General features: G+C 44.1%; 1 protein-coding gene across 2 annotated transcripts in view; it reads left to right on the top strand.

Moving 5' to 3' along the window:
- The first annotated feature begins 3,513 nt into the window (after nucleotides 1-3,513).
- Dpysl5 (dihydropyrimidinase like 5) overlaps nucleotides 3,514-20,627 on the top strand; it is a 93,939-nt gene continuing 76,825 nt past the window's right edge. Inside the window, exon 1 of one of the 2 annotated variants that reach the window (XM_004669360.3) lies at nucleotides 3,514-3,660. The gene's annotated coding sequence lies outside the window, so the exon portion shown is untranslated. Of the gene's footprint in view, nucleotides 3,661-4,625; nucleotides 4,645-20,627 lie in introns of those variants that run through there. The other variant, XM_045150887.1, reaches the window with a different exon arrangement.

The following is a 20,627-nucleotide window of genomic DNA, read 5'->3' as shown; positions in this document are numbered from 1 at the left end:
CTTTACATGAATAAGAAGTAAGAAATGCTCCCTGCTAGGTAGAGCCATAAAGATTAAAAGATGTGCTATAAAACATCAAATAGACCCTGCTCATAAAAGGAGTTTAGAAAGTGATTTTCCCCTCCTCTTTTTATGATAAGCCTTAATGTGTCCTTTATTTTCACTTGTTGCTAAAGCTATTTCAAGCCCAGAACACATGAACTCACATAGCTCAGTAGTAACCCTGAGTTTTGTGAAGTCTGGCCCCAACACTTGCCTGTTTGGCTATCTTCCTTCTCTTCTACCACCTCCATTCTTGGTCTTAATTTCTAAGCCCTGGTGAGTTCCTAAGCTATCTTCCAAATACCTCTAGGTTGGTGAGGATATATCTCAGTTGGTAGAGTGCTTGCCTTAGTATGCGTGAAGCCTTGGGTTCAATCCCCTAGCACCATATAAACCAAATATCTATAAGTTTCCCCATACACAGATTTACCCCTTCCTCCTTAAATTTCAGACCTCTGTCCAGAACCACCCATATAATCAATATCCAGGGAGGGTGAGGTGGCTCATGCCTATGATCCCAGCATTTGGGAGGCTGAGATAGGAAGCTAGTCTGGCCAACAGAGTGAGTTCCATATCAGTCTGGGCTAGAATGAGACCTTGACTCAAATATAGTCATATCTGGTTCCTCTGTTACCTGGTCATCACTGTCTAGAACTTACTTTTTATCTGATTCATATCCTTCTTGACCCAAATTTATCACAAAAACTTTATAAGAGGTCACGAACTGCTTTTTGTGACTATAATTGTGGGGAATGTTATATATTCCCACACTGTTCAATCCCCTACGCTGTTCAACCACCGTTTTTGGTCAAATGAATGAATAATAATAGTAATAGCTATATACTATATAAGCTAGATAGTAGGCTATGCCCTGTATATTCATTTCCTCATAAAATGATCACAGTAAGGGTAAAAGAATGTATTGTGATCCTTATATACTGGCTGGAGAGGTGTAGCTAATGTTCAGAGTGAGCCACTTTGCCTAGACCAAGTAGCCAGAAAGTGATAGGAACAAGGCTTCCAATACATAGATAGGTGACTCCAAGCTCTGTGTTCTTTCTACTTCTTAGCAAAGAGCCTATATTCAACAAACTAAAGCTAAAATCTCATACTTAGGACATCTAAAACCTCAGGTTTGAGTCCAACTTTTATCAATGTCCAGGTCAACCTATAACCTAGAAAGTAGCCGCCCTTTTTTTGGTCAAGAGTAAGCAGGGGACTGGAGAGATGGCTTAGCGGTTAAGCGCTTGCATGTGAAGCCTAAGGACCCCCGGTTCGAGGCTCGATTCCCCAGGACCCACGTTAGCCAGATATATAAGGGAACGTATGCGTCTGGAGTTTGTTTGCAGTGGCTAGAGGCCCTGGTGCCCCCATTCTCTCTCTATCTGTCTCTTTCTCTATGTGTGTCTGTCACTCTCAAATAAATAAATATAAGTGAAAAAATTTAAAAAAAAAACTAAATAAATAAAAAACTAAAATGTTGGGCTGGAGAGATGGCTTAGCAGTTAAGGCACTTGCCTGTAAAGCCAAAGGACACAGGTTCGAGTCCCTAGGACCTACGTAAACCCAGATGCACAATAGCACGTGCGTCTGGAGTTCGTTTGCAGTAAGATAGAGGCCCTGGCGCGTCCACTCTTTTTTTCTCTACCTGCCTTTTTGTCTCGAATAAATAAGGATTAACAATAACAAAAAGCTGGCAGACCCAAGAAAAAAAGCAAGAGTTCAAATTGGACCACCACAAAATGCTGCAGTAAACAATTGTTGCCACTAGGGGACTCCCTCCACCTTACAAGGCAAGCTAGTGCTGAGGACCTGCTTGCTTCTGGCCCCAAACTAGTTTTCAGAGGCATCCATCCAGGGGTAGGATGCCTTCGGGTAAGGCCCTAGACTGCTCTGGAAGTCCCCTGCCATCAACTCTTTACGAAGAGGGAATGGGAAGGAGGGAAGGACCTCTTAAGATGCTCATCTTCCTCTTTAAAAGTAGAAACCCAATTGGGGTAATCCAGGATTGCATACCCCAGGCTCTAAACCCACCCAGAAAGAAGGGCAGAAAACGTGGCCCAAGGTGACCCTGCTTTGGAGGGCTTAGGTCCCCGCATCCGTGTAAAAAAAAGAAGTTTGGAAGAAACTGGAAGTAAAGACCAAGCCTCCCAAAGTCGTTAATTACTGTTTTCTCTGGAAAATATTCTTCAGAAATAAGCACTTCAGGAAGCCAGCCAGGGAACTCAACCCCACAGGGGCACCAGGGAGCCCGGGAAGTGGGAGGGCTTCTTCAAACAGTAGTGGAGGTGAGGAAGTGATGCTACGTTTTAACACCGTTCACGACGCCTTTGCGGTGTTAACAAATGAAAAGAGGTAGATTATTCAGCTGTATTTAAGCGATCATCACAATTAGAGAAAATAACGTAGTTCTACGACAAAGTCCTGAACAGGGGATTAGGCTAGAGAGAGTGAACCAAGAGATGATGCTCCTCCCGCTCCTATTATGGAGCACTTGTCTTGGCTAAATTTTGTGTATTCAAAAGGTGAAACTGGGACTAGTTTGGTGGCACACACCTGTAATTCTAGCATCCCAGAAGCAGAAATAGGAGGATCATTCCTAATTTCTGGGCAGCCAGGGCTACATAAGCGAGACTATCTCAAACAACAACAAACGGACACACACAGAAGTGGAGCTAATGTGAATTGGGTGGCAAAACATTTTTAGAGGTTTCACTATATCTTCAAAGGAGATCCCAGAAATAGAGTTAGACAGCTTGAGCGGTCTGCATGCAGAAGCCCCAGAGCCGCGCTGGGCAAAATTCTAGCCTACCTAGAAAATGAACTCTGGGTTCGATACCGCAGTGGGGACAGATGTTAACTGAAGAGGCCAGTAATAGCCATCCATTTTGCCTATGGGAATATTTTTTTTTTTCTGGAACGACCACCCTTACCCTCTCCAGCCTGCACTTCTGTTCCAGGCGCAAATAGGACGACCCCAGTGGGGGCCCCGCAGCGGCCAGCGCTTGGCAACTGTTCAGAGGGCCGACGCATTGTTTCAGCCCCTCGGGTGGGTGTCACAGGGGGAGGGGAGGCGATGTGGCCTCCGTATCCGCCCTGTACCCGCCCGGGGGACTCGTGTATCAGTGTGTCCCAGCGCCTGGGCTTTGTGAAGTGTGCTGGGTTACCATGGAACCCCCAAAGGAACGCCGGGAAGGCGCACGTAGGGCGGGGTAGGCGAGGTTCTGAGGCCCTGCCCTCGATCCCCTCTCGGACCCTGGCCCTGAAGCAGGGCCTGTCGGGAGTTGTAGTCCCAAGGCGGCGACCGCGCGAAGGATGCGGTGCGCTGCCTGTCCCCGCCTCCCCTAACCTGCTACCGGGAGGTGGGGAGCGCTGGGGCGAAGGCATCGGCCCGTGATTGGCCGAGGCCGCTCCCAACCCCCACTCGTGTCCCCTCCCCCGCTCGCCTCTTCGGACTTCAGCTCCTGGCGCGCCTAGGCGGCCACCGAGCGAGGGCGCTTGCAGCCGCTCCCGCCCCGCTCCGCCGCGCCCCGTGCATCCGCAGCTACCGCGCCTCGGCGAGACCCCGACCGGGACCGGCCTTCAGACGGACCCTCACAGCCTCAGCATCCTGGAGGAGTGGGTGATGGCAAGCGGGGACGGGGGCTTATTCTCTTCGAACTGGGACGCCCATTCTGCTCCCTTTCTATTTCTCCCCGAAGGGTACAAAGAGGAAGGGATTGGGGTGCGTGTAGGAGCCCCACTGCGGACTGCAGAGGGCTGAGTTGTTTAGATTTGGGGTGGCCGTGGATACTAAGCTCCGGCGCTATCGCGACCTCTTTGTACGCCCACAGAGCGCGGTGCAGTGCTTTGCAGTGCCTAAACGCTTTATCTGTGCTTATGGGATTGACAAATAACTAAGGTGAGGGGAGGCTGGGTTGAAGGGATTCACGTCTAGCACACAGTCTGCGCCTACAGTCGCTTGCCGAAGTGCTTTGCTGGGAGGCTGGGCGGATGGTGTTTGTCCGTGGTCCGCTGCTCCGGTGCCCCTGGATTGACGCTGCCCTCGGTTCCCACATACTGCCTAGATACGCTTTCTCTGTCCATCTCGCCTCAGGCTTTAGATCTGCCCAATCTAACTCAAACCTGGCGATCCATTCCCTTCCGTCCTACTAGCGGAGGGAAGGCCTGTAGAGAACAACCCTGCTCCCTCGAGGCACCTGCCGGACCCACAAAGGCCCTCTGCCGCTGCCCAGCCCCTCTCTGGCACGGAGCTAGGTCCCTTCGCTTGAGCTCTGCCACCCAACCCTCCAAGCAACATCGATTTAGGTGGGCGAGGGACGTCGTCGTCCTGGACCTGGGGTGGGGGCTGAATCTGAGCTGGAGCGAAGCCCAGAAAGACAGGCGTGGGCGGAAGCCTCGATTTAAGCAAAGATGAGCTGGGGGAGCTGGGTGGGGACAGGTGATCGAGTCTGGAGGAGGGGACAGTGGCTGCAGAAGGAGAGAAGGGGGACGGGGCCGGCTCTGAGAGAGACCGATGGAGTGGAGCCCGGTGCAGGTGTCGCGAGGCGAGGCGACGCGAGGCTTCTCTGATGAAGAATGAGAAGGGAAGCAGAGATGCGGGTGGGTGGATGGAGGCCGCCTGGGTTTGAAGAGGGTAGACGGCAGTGGGGAGGAGACCACCGCTGTGCGGGGGAGGGGTCCGCATAGCGAAGTGGGATTCTCCCTGAGGGAGGGGCAGGTTGCTGAGAGGGGCGATTCTTTGGCCTTGAAGACCCTCAGCTCTAGGCTTTCAGCCCGAGTGGCTGGCTGGGCGTGGTCATCGGAACCGGCGAGGGACTTGGAATAAGGAGTCCCAGTAGGGGCTAGGCTGGCTGGGCTAGGAGCTTTGTTACCCAGCTTGGAACGAGCCCACTGGGGACTCGTTTAGGATTTTGTGATAATCCGCCACGCTCCCGGCACGCCCTGTCTTTCTCGCGGAGCTGAAAGGCTATGCCCAGCCGCAGATGCTACCAGGAAGGCGGGATGAGGGGCGTCTCCTGCCCCGGGGACCCGGGAACAATGGCCTGCACTGATGTACACCCAACGTCGAAACCAAGCCCCTCAGAGTTTAAGTGTGCAATGTTCTGATGCAGAAAATGTTCTCCGAGAAGCATCAGAGTACGTGCTGTCTTCTGGGGTTTGCATTAGGGTACTTGCCCCTCATCCCCGGGAATTCCGAGTGGGAGTCGGGCCTTTCCCCAGACTGTGGAGCCTGAGGGTAGCCGCTGCCCCCCGGCTTCTAGTGTTTCTGGCTGCGGCGTCGGCGCCTGCAGCCCGCAGTTGAGGAGCTGCGGTGACCTGTGTGATGGGCGGCGGCGCGGAGCGGGCGATGCAAAACTGGAGGCTCGAGGTACAGCGGTGCAGAGCCGACTCCCGCGAGCCGAGCCGAGGCTTTGTCCGCGGACGACCGCCCCTGTCTAGGGACTGCTGTGCTTCATAGGAGATTTCAGAGGCTAGTGCAGTTTGTGGCGCAACTGGAGGAGAACCTGTGATGAATATCACATATGAAGGGTGTGGCTCTTAGTGTTAGAGCTGGCAGTTGGGGGCCAATGCTTCCCTTTGCCAGTGACCACACCCAAGTCAGGGCGTCCTTTGCACATTTCTTCCGTATTGTCTGCTGACCCAAGAGTGGGATGGCTCAGGGATATCTGGCTGCCCATAGGAAAGCAGCTGAGCAGAGTGAAAACCTACAGCAGATATTCAGCCTAGATGCCCTCAATCTTGCCAACTTGTCTAAGCATTGCGTGTCAGTTTCGCTTTGACTTATGAAGTAACAACCCAAAGCCAGAATTCTGTTTGACAAGATTTCTGTAATAATTTGTGTGGGTGTTAAAGGTGAATCTTTAGCATAAAGTTAAATTATCACAGGTTGAAAGAAAAAAAAAGCAAAAAAATTTTTGCTCTAGGAGTGAAGACAACTTGGCAAAATGACAAAACACAGAACTGTTTGTTACATGTTTGCCATTATGTTAACTTATGAGCCTTTTGGCTCTCCTGACTCAGCCTTGAATCCAGGGAATCTTCTTTTCCTTCTTTCAAGGTAAGGCCACTTTGTGCATCCAGCTTTACTTGGGTACTGGGAAATTGAATCCTGGCTATTAGGCTTTGCAGGCAAGCATCTTAACAGCTGAGACACCTCTTCAGCCTTACTTTTGAAAAAGTATTTTATTTATTTGTAAGAAGAGAGAGCGATAGAATGAATGTGGGCATACCAGGTCCTCTAGTGGCAGCAAACAAATTCCAGATGCATGCACCACTTTGTGTATCTAACTTTACATATGTACTGGGGAATGGAACCCAGGTCATCAAGCTTTGCAGGCAAGCACCCTAACCACTTCACCATCTCTTCAGCCCCTGGTTTTATTATTTTTTTTACACAGGGTTTCACACTTATCCCAGGCTGGCCTCAAGCTTACAGCAATCCTTCTGCCTCAGTCTCCCAGGTGCTGGGAGTTACAGGCATGCAGAATGTTCTCTCTTCCTTAGCTCCTCTAACCAGGTTTTAGCTCCTCAGGACTGTGGACCAATGGAGATGGTAACTGTAGGCAAATCTCTGGGGCAAAAGTAAACTGTGTTTATAGATCTTTTTCTTTGACATTAGAGTATAGAAATTGGTATTGTCAGTGAGTATCTGAAACCCAGTCTTCCTCGTGTAAAAGCTTATCAAATTCTGAGAGAATATAATCCTGTGTATCCTTTATTTATTATTATTATTATTTTTTTTCTTTTGAGGTAGGGTTTCACTCTAGCCCAGGCTGACCTGTAATTCACTATGCATACTCAGGGTGGCCTCAAACTCATGGTGAACCGCCTACCTCTGCCTCCCAAGTGCTGGGATTAAAGGTATGCACCACCATGCCCAGCCTTATTTTTTTACCTTTTTTTTTTTTGTATTTGAGGTAGGATCTTGCTCTAGCCCAGGCTGATCTGGAATTCTCTACGAAGTCTCAGGGTGGCCTCGAACTCAGTGATCCTCCTACCACTGCCTCCCAAGTTCTGGGATTAAAGACGTGTGCCACCATGTCTGGCTTAGCCTTTTTTTTTTTGATCTATAAGAAAATATTTCATAAAAGTCTTCTAATAGTCCATAGGTTCCTGTAGGAGAACAGTAATACAGATCATATTTGTCATAAAATACTGTTGAAATTGGTGTACTGTGAATGATAATAAGAGTGAGTTTTATTATTTTTTAAGATAGCAGATGTGTGATTTTATTTCACTGCTAGTGATAAATGAAAAATAAGAACACTTTGTTTTTTAGTTAGTTTTTTTGAGGTAGTCTTATTCTTGCCCAGGCTGACCTGGAACTTACTCTGTAGCCCCAGGCTGGCCTCAAATTTATGAAGATTCTCTTAACACAGCCTCTTGAGAACTGGGATTAAAGACATGCACAGACATGCCCAGCTTTGCCTATGAAGGCAAAAAGTTGAAAAACTTTTGTATAAATATTTTATGACTTTGATATTTATGTACAAAAGTGAACACAAATTATATATTTTAACAAATTCATTGTCAGGCGTGGTGGTTGCATGCCTTTATTCTCAGCTCTTGGGAGACAGAGGTAGGAGGATCACCGTGAGTTTGAGGCCACCCGGAGACTACATAATGAATTTCAGGTCAGTCTGGGCCAGAGTGAGACCCTATCTCGAAAAAAACAAAAAAAAAAAACTTCATGAGAAGTTATTGTTTATAATTTGTTCTATTTCAGTTTTTGATACTTGTTTTCTGTAAAATAAACTGACTTGAGCCTGGTGTGGTGGAGGTAGCACACACCTTTAATCCCAGCACTGTGAAGGCTGAGATAGAAGGATCACTTTGAGTTCAAAGCTAGCCTGGACTACAGGGTGAGTTTCAGATCAGCCTGGGCTTAAATGAGACCATGTCTTGAAAACTCTAAAATAAATAATTAATAAATAAATGTAAATTGACTTAACCTCAGCATCTCTTGAACCTGTTAAGGGCTGCCATCAATCCCAGCCCAGTTCTGTATTTGTTCCCCTGCATTCTCTCAAATGGGCTTGTTACTACAATCAAGGCTCAGGGACAGTATCACAGGAGAGAGGACTGTACACACTGAGCCACCTCTGACACCTCATGTCTGTCTGACCTTAGGTGAGTTATTTGCCTTTTAGGAACTCACTTTGTTTCTCTGCATTGTTAGCATGGTGGATGGATACAGAATGTATCGGGAAGTTTACATGATTTAATAGACACATAGCCCTGAGAGCAGTGTCTGGTACTAATGAGTGTTCAATAAATATTGCCATTACCATCACCATTACCATTATATCTGCCCCAGAATTCATGCCCAGATAGCAACTTCTTGATTCCCTATTTGGTCTTTTATCCCCAGGGACCAGGTGACTTAGGCTTTCAACATTGGAAACGGAGTGATTAGGACCTCTTTCTGAAGCTCCTCTCTTGCAAATAAATAGTAGGAATAGCTCTGTGCATGGCTTGATCCCCAGCCACCTCTTTAAGTACAGCTGTCTTGAGCAGCTGAGATCCTAGAGAATTTAAGAATATTCCAGAAGTGCTCCAACCCCAGCTTTGCAGAATCATTCCTACCAATGAGGTTAGCCTAGTGTCTCAGTATCCTACAACCATCCAAAGGAACAATCAATCACCTGAAGCCAATCCGTTGTGAGGGGTGATGTTCCAAGCCTATTCTGTTCTTGGGGTGGAGAAAAAGAGTGACTGCTTTTGGTTGATGGCATATTATTGGGAATAAGATATCTTGTTTTCCAAATACACAAGAAACACAGACACTGCAACTCAACACTATAGAACTGCTAATTTTACGAACACTTTCAGAGAATTTCCTCCCAGCAGGGGGGAATCTAATTTCCATGAGTTAGATTCTATCATTCCCATTCTACAGACAGAGGACGCACAAAGGTCACCCAGAGAGGGAACTATCAAGAGTCAGTCAGTGCTCAACCCATGAAGTCATCTTAGGGCCTGTGTCAGTCTGTGTTATCCAGAAAAATGGAACCCACCAAATCGGTTTGGGAGCTGGAAACTGAGGCAAGAACTGATATTACAGTCTCAAGCTAAAATTTATTTTTCTCAAAGACATTGGCTCTGTTTTTCACTAACTCAAATGATTAGAGGCCCACCCACTTTATTAGGAAAGACCCCTTAAAACCAACTAATGGCAGATATTACTCCACCCACAACATACCTTCAAGACCACATTTAAGTGAGCCTTTGATACCTGGGCATTACAACCTAACTAAGGTGACACAAAAAACCAACCATCTGGGGCTGGAGAGATGGCTTAGGAGTTAAGGCATTTGCCTGAAAAGCCAAAGGATCCCCTTTCGATTCTCCAGGACCCACTTAAGCCAGATGCACAAAGGGGTGCATGCATCTGGAGTTTTGCAGTTCCTGGAGGCCCTGGCGTGCCCATTTTCTCCCTCTCTCCCTCTCTCTTGCCCTCTCTCCCCCCCCCAATAAATAAATAAATAAAATATATATTTGAAAACAATTTGTAGGTTCCATCCTTTTAAACACTGCTCCAACCTTATTAGTTGAATACAAAATTTACAGTAAATTAAAGAATTTGAGCTGGCATGGTATGGCACACTTGTAATTCTAGCACTTGGGAGGTACAGGCAGAAGGATCATGAGTTCAATACCATCCTTGGCTGAAACTGTCTCAAAACAAAACAAAAATTAGCAGTAGGTTATGAAATTACACAGTGAAACACCTTACCATGTTTAAAATAGAATCTGTACTACTTTTCTCATATATGTATCTTCTAACAAAATATTAGTTAAGGTAAGGATTCAATAGATTATATAGAAGAAATGACTGATTTAATGATTTAGGTGATATTTTATGGTATTTTCCAGTCATCAGGACATCTGGGTCCTCACTTAAATTTAAAATCATTGGAGTAAATGAAGTTGGGATTTTCTGAATGACTCGTTTCTCTCTCTCTCTCTCTCTTTTAAAAAGAGCATTTCTAAATTTTGAATTGAGCTTTGTCACTCCCTGCCCCCTCACATCTGCCCATTTTCATTAGCTTGGCAAAGTATCTTGGGTCTGTCACTGCCTGGACTGTGTGTGAATGTGTGTCTCCTACACATTAGTAGGGCCCAACATTCAATCTTACTATCTTTGTGTCACTTCAGGGTCCACTTCCAGGCTGTCCCTTTGTTTAAATCCACCATGGGATTGCTGGCATTTCTCAGGCCTGGGGTCTTTAGTCTCTCTTTTGTCTGATCCTGTCCTTCCCTTTGTCCTTTTGTAGAGTAGAATCCTCTGTTGCTGCAGAAGCCACCTCTTGTTGTATTCGAGTTCAGATTTACCAAAACACCAACCCAATTTTAAAATATAATACCTTGTTTCCAACATATATGGAATCCTTTCTACCTTAGTGGACTGTTTTAACTTTGCCAAGTTACCAAGTGGCAATGTATATGCACAAAATGGTGACTCTGGGTGGTAGCTACAGTGGCTGAGAGTGTATTTAAAATGTATATGTATGTATATATTTTTTGGTGCTCAGGATCAAACCCAGGGCCTGTGCATACTAGGCAACTGCTCTACCACTGAGCTACACTTCCAAGCCCCAACATATTGCAACTAAACACACATACTCACACCTAAATAAACTAATGTCATCAGCATCAAGTCAAGGATAAGAAGATCTCCAGTACTGAAAAGCTCTGTATTCTTTCCTGCAGAGTAACTAGCTACCCTCCTGACTTCTTACAGTGCAATTCATTTGCCTTTGCCCATTCCTGAATTTTTATAAATGGAATCTTATAATAAACATTTTTTATTTTACTCAACATTGTTTGTGAAGTCCTTCTACTGTCACATTTAATTTATTAATTTTCCTTCCTATATGTTATTCTATTATGTAAACAGCTTATTCATGGATATTTAGGCAGTTTACAGTTTGGGGCTATTATGAGCACTGCAGCTATGAAGATCCAGCCCAAGTTGTTCCTGAGAAAGATTTGTATTTCTTTTTTCTTTGTTTGTTTCTTTGTTTGTTTGTTTTTGCTTTTTGAGGTAGAGACTCACGCTAGCCCGAGCAGACCTGGAATTCATTATGTAGTCTCAGGGTGGCCTCAAACTCATAGAGATCCTCCTACCTCTGCCTTCCAATCAAGTGCTGGAATTAAAGGCATGCTCCACCATGCCCAGCTCTGTATTACATTTTTCTTTTTTCAAGGGAGTGTCTTACTCTAGCCCAGTCTAACCTGGAATTTGCTATGTAGTCTCAGGGTGGTTTGCACTCATGATGATCCTCCTACCTCCGCCACCTGAGTGCTGGGATTAAAGGCATGCACCATCATGTATTACTTTAAAAAATATTTATTTATTTGAGAAAGAGAGAGAGAATGGACATGCCAGGACCTCTAGCCATTGCAAATAAACTCCAGATATATGCACCACCTAAGTGCATCTGGCTTTATATGGATACTGTGGAATCAAACCTGGGTCCTTAGGCTTTGCAGGCAAATGCCTTAACTGCTGAACCATCTCTCCAGCCCAAGATTTGCATTTCTTGCCTTCTTTGGTATCTGCAAGCCAGAGGTAAGCTGGAGAGATGATTCAGCCATTAAAAATGCTTGCTTACAAAGCCTACTGACCCAATCCCCAGTACCCACAATATGCTGCATATGTCTGGAGTTCATTTACAGTGAAGAGGCCCTGGCACACCCATTCTCTCTGATAAACAAATAAATTCATATATATATATATATATATATATATTTGTTTGTTTGCTTGTTTTTGGTTTTGGTTTTTTAAGGGAGGGTCTCACTCTAGCCCCAGCTGACTTGGAATTCACTATGTACTCTCAGGGTAGCCTCGAGCTCACAGATATCCTCCTACCTCTGCCTCCCTAGTGCTGGGATTAAAGGCGTGCACCGTCACGCTTGGCTAAAAATATTTTTTTTAAGGAAACCTAGAGGTTAAATGGAGTTCCTTAAACATATATTTTATGTCCTTCTTAGCATAGAAGTTTTTAAACTTTTTAAAAATTATTTATTTGAAAGAGAAAGAGGCAAACACAGAGTGAGTGAATATGGGCATGCCAGGGCCTCCTGCCACTGTAAATGAATTCCAGCTGGCTTCATGTGGGGTGCCAGGGAATCAAACTTGGGTCCTTAGGCTTTGCAGGCAAGTGCCTTAATGACTGAGCAATCTCTCTAGCTAGCATAAGAGTTTTAAAATTATATTTTTAGGTTAGCATATAAATAGTAGGTTTCATTATGACCCTTTCTCCTTTTCTTTCCCTCCCTCTCTTCCTTTATTCCTTCCTTCCTTTTTTTTTTTTTTTCTTGAGACAAGGCAGAGTTGTATGCAGCCTAAACTGGCCTCAAATTCACTATATAACAAAGGATGACCTTGAACTTCTGATCATGCCTTTCCCTCCCAAGTGCTAGGGTTATATAGGCATGACCTACTATACTCAGGTTATCATTATGGCATTTTCTTACACATGTATGTCATTATACTTTGTTCTCATAGCATAGGATTTAACTGTGTACTTTAAAAAGTACAAATCTAATATTCCAGTAATTAATCAATTAACCATTTTGTCATGTAACTTTTGCTTGTTCCTTTCAAATTCTTGTCTATATGCTTACATAATTTTTATAGAAAGATAATGCATAATACAAAATCTATTTTGTATTCTGTTCCTTCTTCTAACATTAGCAAACCTTTCCATGCCTGACCTAATTTACAAGTGTAAGCTTTTTTAAAGTTTTTTTTGCTTATTTTTATTTATTTATTTGCAAGCAACAGACAGAAAGAAAGAGAAAGAGGCAGATAGATAGAGAATGGGCATGCCAGGGCTTCCAGCCACTGCCAACGAACTCCAGATGTATGCGACCCCTTGTGCATGTGGCTTATGTGGGACCTGGGAGTCAAGTCTCAAACTGGGGTCCTAGACTTCACGGGCAAGTGCTTAACCACTAAGCCATCTCTCCAGCCCAAGTGTAAGCTTTTAAATGGCTGTGTTCCTCCCATTTCATGGAATGCTCTGTATTCTATTTTAAACCATCATTTGTTACGTCCAATTTTTTAATTATCTTAGTACAGCAGTGAAAACATCTTGACCATTTCTTTATGGCTACTGCATACCTTATTTTACTACCCAGATAATAATATCAGAACAGATGTTTGGAGCCTACAAGAGAGATACAGTGTGTTTTTGTGTCTCCTCACTCAAAAACAAAAAGCTCTGAGACCAGGCAGTAGAGATGACTTATTCTTGATGGAAACTAGTAGCATTTCCAACATTGCCTTTAGTTTTTTGCTTATATTTTTTCAGTGTGTGTGTGTATGTGTGTAGGCATGTCATGGCTCCTATGTGGAGGGGCAAGGACAACTTACAGGCCATTTCTCTCCTTCCACCTCATTTGAGGAAGGGTTTTTCATTATTCACTACTGTGTTCTTGCTTTCATGGATAAATGGCTATTTTGGGAAAGCTTACTTGCATAGAAATTGGTAGCCTCAAACTGAAATCCTATAGCCACAAGGAGGTGCACTCTTCCAACAACCAAAGGAAGCTTAGAAGCAGATTCTTCCCTGGTGCAACCTCCATAATGAGGACACTGCCCATCCCATACTATGATGGCAGCTTTGAGAGGACCCAGGACTTCTGGGCTACAGAAAAGTAGGGAAACTAACTTGGGTGGTTTCAAGCCATTAGTTTGCAGTGATTTGTTACACAACATTGAAAATTAATACAAGACTCTCCCATGACACTTGGCTAAGGCCTCTCACCAAGGTGATGAGTATAAGAGTGTTGAGTTGAATCTATTTCTCTTCCCTTTTGGGAATGTATGCCAAAATAAGTGCCCCAATTGTTCTTATTTGGATGGCTATATAATTTATATTTCAAAGCAGAACACTTTCCAGAGTAAAAGGGAGTTGCAATTAAAAATTTAGTTATATGCATTAACTGAGGGTCTCCTAGGCAGAGCAGGAGATAGGAATGTCCATACCATGCTATCTCACTATTTATAGTCCACACTCCTCATCCCTATTGCCCTGGGCACCCATTGCTTCATTTGTTCATTGTCAGTCTTTTGAGTCGATGTTCTTTCTTCTCCCCACCTACCTCACTCCTGGCTTCTGCTTAAGTAGAGTGGAGAGTCCTTTGCTCCTAACTTTGACAAAGGTGAACGAAGTCACAGGACAGCAAGCACATATAGCCTCTGTGAAGATATGGCAGAGAGGAGGCTGTATAATCCAAGTGGGTGGGGAAGGAGGCTAGGAGGATCACCGTGAGTTTAAGGCCACCATGAGAATACAGAGTGAATTCTAGGTCAGCCTGGGCTAGAGTGAGACCCTATTTCGAAAACAAACAAACAAACATATAAACAAAAAAGAAAGATGGCTTATCTGGGCTGGGTAAATGACTTAGTGGTTAAAGATTTGCCTGTTAAGCCTAAGGACCCCAGTTCGATTCCCCAGGACCCATGTAAGCATAAGGGGGCACATGTATCTGGAGTTCCCTTTGCAGTAGCTAGAGGTCCTGACATGCATTCTTGCTTTCTCTCTATCTGCCTCTTCCTCCCTCTCTCAAATAAATAGTATGTATATATGTATGTATGTATAGAAGGCTCAGCTGCCTTTCATGTTGAGACTGTACCACCAAACAGTAAGTTACAGAGTCTAACTAATGGACAACCCGGCTACAGGGCTGTAGGTGAGGGAACCCTCCTGGCTTCCAGATTCCAGCCCTTCACTTCCCTGCTGTTGGAATGGGATTTGAAGGAGAGGGTACCAAGGATGGGGATGGATGTGAAAAGTACAAAATAAGTCTGAGGAGATGGTAGGATCTGCTTGGCTGGAGAGGGAGGCGTGGGCAGCAGAGAGCAGAGGACAGATATCCAGGGTTGTTAGGGGCAGCTAAAGACATAGCTACCATTCTTATCTTGTTATTGCTGGGGTCTACATGCTTCACAGAGTCCAAGACTGCTGGGAATGAGAAGGTGGCCTGAGAGATTGGAAGTCAACAGACTTTGGCTTTATCTTTGTTAACTAAACAAACCCAGTCATTTCCCTGAGCCTCTAGATCACCTTCAGCAATTTTTTTCCTACAAATTAAAATAAATGTCAATACAGTGACACATTGGGAAATTATTTAGTGTCCTTGTATGTTTAAGAAAATTGTGTGCATAAATACAAAATATTTTTTTCTTTGGATCTGTGTGAAACTAACAACTCCTTCCTTTGGGAACCTGTGTTCAGGTCCTTCATGCTCCAAATAGCCAACAAATAGCACAGAATATGTGGCCTTCCTCAGCTATAGAAACCTGTTCTAGCTAAGATTCAGAGATAAGGTTTTGTGTTTAAGTTTAGGGTGAGCTTGGAGTCATTAGAACATGTCTTATTATATACAAATTATGTCATATGGATGTGGTACTCAAGAAAGATCCTAAGCACAGGAGAGTCAAGGACCTAGAAAACATAGCTCTGGATTTTCTGTTTTTAAATATTTTATTTATTTATTTATTTGAGAGAGAGGGGCAGATAGAGAGTGAGAGATTGGATGCACCAGGGCCTCCAGCCACTACAAGTGAACCCTGGACACATGCACCCTCTTGTGCATCTGGCTTACATGGGTACTGGGGAATGGAACCAGGATCCTTAGGCTTCACTGGCAAGCACATAAGGCATCTTTCCAGACTTATTTTTTAAAAATATTTTTTTATTTATTTGCAAACAGAGAGAGATAGAAGAGAGACAGACAAACAAAATGAGAATGGGCACATCAGGGCCTTCAGCCACTGCAAACAAACTCCAGACTCATGTGGCCCCTGTGCATCTGGTTTACATGGGTACTGGGGAATCGAAACTGGGTCCTTAGGCTTCCCAGGCAAGCACCTTAACCACTAAGCAATTTCTCCAGTCCCAGCCCTATTTTTTTCTTCAATTTTTTATTAACAACTTCCATGATTGTAAACAATATACCATGGTAATACCCTCCCTCCCTCCACTTTCCGCTTGAAACCCCATTCTCATCATATCTTCTCCCTCTCTCAATCAGTCTCTTATTTTATTTTGATGCCATGATCTTTTACTCCTATTATGATGGTATTGTATAGGTAGTGTCAGGCACTATAAGGTCATGGATATCCAGGCCACTTTGTGTCTGGGGGAGCACGTTGTAAGAAGTCCTACCCTTCCTTTGGCTTTTACATTCTTTCTGCCACCTCTTCCACAATAGACCCTGAGCCTTGGAAGATGTGATAGAGATATTGCAGTGCTGAGCACTCCTGTCACTTCTTTCTAGCACCATGATGCCTTCTGAGTCATCCCAAGGTCACTGCCATCTGAAAAGAGAAGATTCTCTACCAAAAGTGAAAGTAGCATTAATATCAGGGTATGAACATTACTGGGCAGTTGGATAAGCATAGTGTATACATTTAGCTAGACATCAGCAGAAGTTACACCCCTAGGACTTATGACTATCCCTGTTTTAAGTTTTCAGTATCAGGGATGTATTCCCTCCCATGGAATGGGCCTCCAGTCCAATTGGAGGGCAGTTGGTTTCCACCATGACAGACATGCCACTATTGCACCTGTTAGCTCATTTGGCCTAGCTGGCCAAATATAAGGCTTGTAGTGTCCACTGTTGAGTATCTTCACTGGTGAATTTTCTCTCTCCCATTGAACTACATGCAGAATGTCTTCTTCCAGCTTTCTGTCAGCTGGTCTACATAAAGGAGGTTATCAGCTCAGTTCCAGCAAGATTTCTCAGTGGCCTTGCAGCCCAAGTATGTGGAATCTTCAGTAATAGGGTCTTACCATCTCTTCCTGGTGGGAAACCAAGGGCCTCAGCAATGGTCTATAATGTTTTGGGGGCATCAGGGACCTCCCTGGCCAACAACTCACTAGAAGGTATCCTATCCCTGGCACTGAAAATTTTCTAGCAACAATCTACAGCTCCTGAGTGTTCCACTGTCCAAAAAAGTAGGTTTCCATATGATTTATTTATATCCTCTTAGATTTTGATTAGCCCTCCCTCCATCTTTCCTTTACTCAGTCTCTTCCCCTGACCTCACTTGGGCCTTTTCACTCCCATTAATCTATCCTTCTACTTACATATATACAATACCATCCTATTAAGTACCCCTCCCTTCCTTTCTCTTTCCTTTATATCTCTTTTCTAGCTTACTGCCCAGCCCTATTTTTTAAACTCCTAAGATATAGCCAGTGACTTGAGGGTTTATAGACACCTGTGCCAAGTATTAACAATCTTGTTATCAACACTAAGATACCTGTTATACACTGCCTCTGTCCCTCCAGCCACTGCAGACTGAAATGCAGTCTTGATGTTTTTGAAATCAAGAATCCAGCAGTAATCATTTTAAACCCCACCATCAAGGACAGGTAGGGATACCCAAGGGGTATTTATGTGCATGGCTAGTGAAGAGAGACACATGAGTTAGTCAGATGAAGGACCTAAAGGGAGAGAATAGTTCAAAGACAGGAGAAAGTGTCTAGAAATTAAGACTGTGCTTATCTTTTTGTTTTGTTTTGTTTTTGTGAGGTACAGTCTTACTCTAGTCCAGGCTGACCAGGAATTCATTACATAGTCTCAGGGTGGACTTGAACTCACAGTGATCTTCCTTATCCGTGCCTCTTAAAGGCGTACACCACCATGCCTAGCTAGCCTGGGCTTATCTTACCATATTTATAAATAATCTATGTGATACCAAGCAAGTTGCTTAACCTTTCTGAGCCCAATGGACCTAATTCTTTGAGATGTTGCCATGATTAATTAGAAATAAAGTATCATCAGCTCCCCATATCTGTACATTATGCATCCTTAGAGTCAGCCAGCCATGGTTTGGACATTATTTGAAAACAAAATACATCTGGGGTGTGGCTCATTGGCTAACGTGCCTACCCAACATGTATAAAGTCCTGGGTTTGCCCCAGCACCACATTCTTGCTTATAATCTGAGCACCTGGGAGATGGAGGCAAGAGGATCAGCAATTCAGGATTGTTTGGGGCTACATAGCAAGTTCCAAGCCAGCCTCAATAGAGGTCTTAAATAAAAACAAGCATGCATCTGTATTTTACATGCACAGATTTTTTAAATCTACCATCCCACAAATAATATAAGAACTATTATTTACATGGTGTTTGAAGTAAGAATTATACATAATCTAGAGATGACTTCGAGTATACAGGAGGATACGTGTACATCCTCAGTAAATACCTCATCACTTCTTATCAGGAACTTGATTATCCTCATATTTTGACATTTTGATGATGGGAGAGCCTGGAACCAGCTTCCCTCAGATATGGAGGGATCCCTGGATACCTAGTCCTGTGCACAACACATGATAGTGCTGAAATGGAAAGGTCCTAAATGATGAGTAGTTTTTGCCTATTTTATTTTATTGTTTTTTCCCTCTGACTTCATTAACAATAAATGTTCAGTGTGAAAAATTACGACTATAAGAAAATGTGTAAAGAAGAAAATGAAGCTGGGTATGGTGGCACACACCTTTAATCCCAGCACTTGGGAGGTAGAGGTAGGAGGATTGCCATAAGTTCGAGGCCACCCTGAGACTCCATAGTGAATTCCAGGTAAGCCTGGGCTAGAGTAAGACCCTACCTCAAAAAATCAAAAAAAAAAAAAAAAAAAAAGAAGAAGAAGAAAATGAAATGGACCTGAAATCCCATTGCCATAAGATACAATATTAACAGTTTGCTGACCATTTTTCACGCATGTTATACACACACACCTTTCTGGGTTATTTTTTTGTTTGTTTGTTTGTTTTGTTGAGGTAAGGTCTCATTCTACCCCAGGCTGGAATTCACTATGTAGTCTCAAGGTGCCCTCAAACTCAGTGATCTTCCTACCTCTGCCTCCTAAGTGTTGGGGCTAAAAAGCATGTGTCACCACACCTGGCCCATTCAGTTTTAATTGTTGATATTATTTCTATTTTAAAATATGAGACTCAACTGGGCATGGCGGCACACACTTTTAATACCAGCACTCGGGAGGCAGAGGTAGGAGGGTTACCATGAGTTTGAGGCAACCCTGAGGGTACATAGTGAATTCCAGGTCAACCTGGGCTAGAGTGAGACTCTACCTTGAAAAACCAAAATAGTAATAGTAACAAGACTCTTTTCTCATTTTTATCAACTCAAATGAATATCACCTCCCCACCCTGAGGTAACCAATGTAAACCAGAATGTCTGTTTCTATTTTACTCCACGCATATATCAATTTAGATACATATACATACAGAAGTAGGTATTGTTTGACCTTGTTCGTTTTGTAAAAATGGAATTTTATTATGTTTGTGTCTATGTGTGTGTGTCACAGGTACTTATGTTAGACTTCCAGTTTAGTAAAATAAGTCTCTGAGACTTGCCTTATCTGGTAGAGAATTTTTTTTTATTAGTTTTGTACTCAGTTAATTCAGTCAAGTTGGTACCATTGTTAGCCTCCTCCCTCCACAGGGACCCTCCTTGTTGAGGTATATGGGTCTTACATTGTGGGGTTACTCATCAGTTATGGGTAGAAGGAAATGTCTCTGTGTATCTTGATCCAATGTGCAGCTCTGACATTTTTTCCGCCCTCTCTTCCGCAAATTTCCCTGAGCCATGCTGGGTTCATTTTAGGTCTGCTTCAGTGATGGGGTCTTGGGAGTCTCTTTGTCTCTGAATATCTGGTTTGGTAGGAGTTGATTGTTCTCTGTGTCCATCTCTTTCACTCTTGTGCTGGTACCAGGTTCACAAAGAAAACAGCACTCTTGCTTGTTTCCCCAACAATTCTTAGTTTCCTCTGGGGCCCTTTGTAGGTATAATAGGGTGGTTCTGTCCTTTGGATCTGTGTCTATCTAAAAAAGAGAAGCAGACTCTCTGACACAGAGTAAAGTTAGCAACATTAATGGGATAACCATTATTTTTAGACAGAATTTAATAGGTGTAGGCCCACTTGTAGCCCACTATTGGTGGGAGCTTGATAATGGAGAGCGGGCTCATTTTTGGATATGGTTCTAACTTGTTTCCCAGCTTCAGCTATGGCTTCCATTCCACTGAGCAGATCAGTTAGCCAGATCAAGAGCAATTGGTTTCCACCATGGCTGTGCACCACTATTGGACTTGTGTGAGTATCATGTCAGGTTGTTTGCTGCTAAGTAGGTTAGACCATGAGTTGCTTGAACAAATATTGGTTGTTTCCCCCCAGTCATGCATATAGCACCTTCTGGCACTAGACACGGCATCTGGTTGTTGTTTTTTTTTTGTTGTTTTGTGTTTTGGTTTTGGTTTTTGTTCTTTTTGAGGTAGGGTCTGACTCTGGTCCAGGCTGACCTGGAATTAACTATGGAGTCTCAAAGTCATGGTAATCCTACCTCTGCCTCCCAAGTGCTGGGATTAGGAGATTTTTTGTTTGCTTGTTTGTTTTTGTTTTTGTTTTTAGAGGTAGGGTCTCACACTAGTTCAGGCTGGCCTGGAATTCACTGTGTAGTCTCAGGAAGCCTTGAACCCATGGCAGTCCTCCCACCTCTGCCTCCCGAGTGCTGGGATTAAAGGCGTGCGCCATCACGCAA

The sequence above is a fragment of the Jaculus jaculus genome, chromosome 5 (genome assembly GCF_020740685.1).
Source record: "Jaculus jaculus isolate mJacJac1 chromosome 5, mJacJac1.mat.Y.cur, whole genome shotgun sequence".
NCBI lineage: Eukaryota > Metazoa > Chordata > Mammalia > Rodentia > Dipodidae > Jaculus > Jaculus jaculus.
Note: the sequence above shows the minus strand (reverse complement) of the source record. Positions and strands in the feature narration are given on the sequence as shown.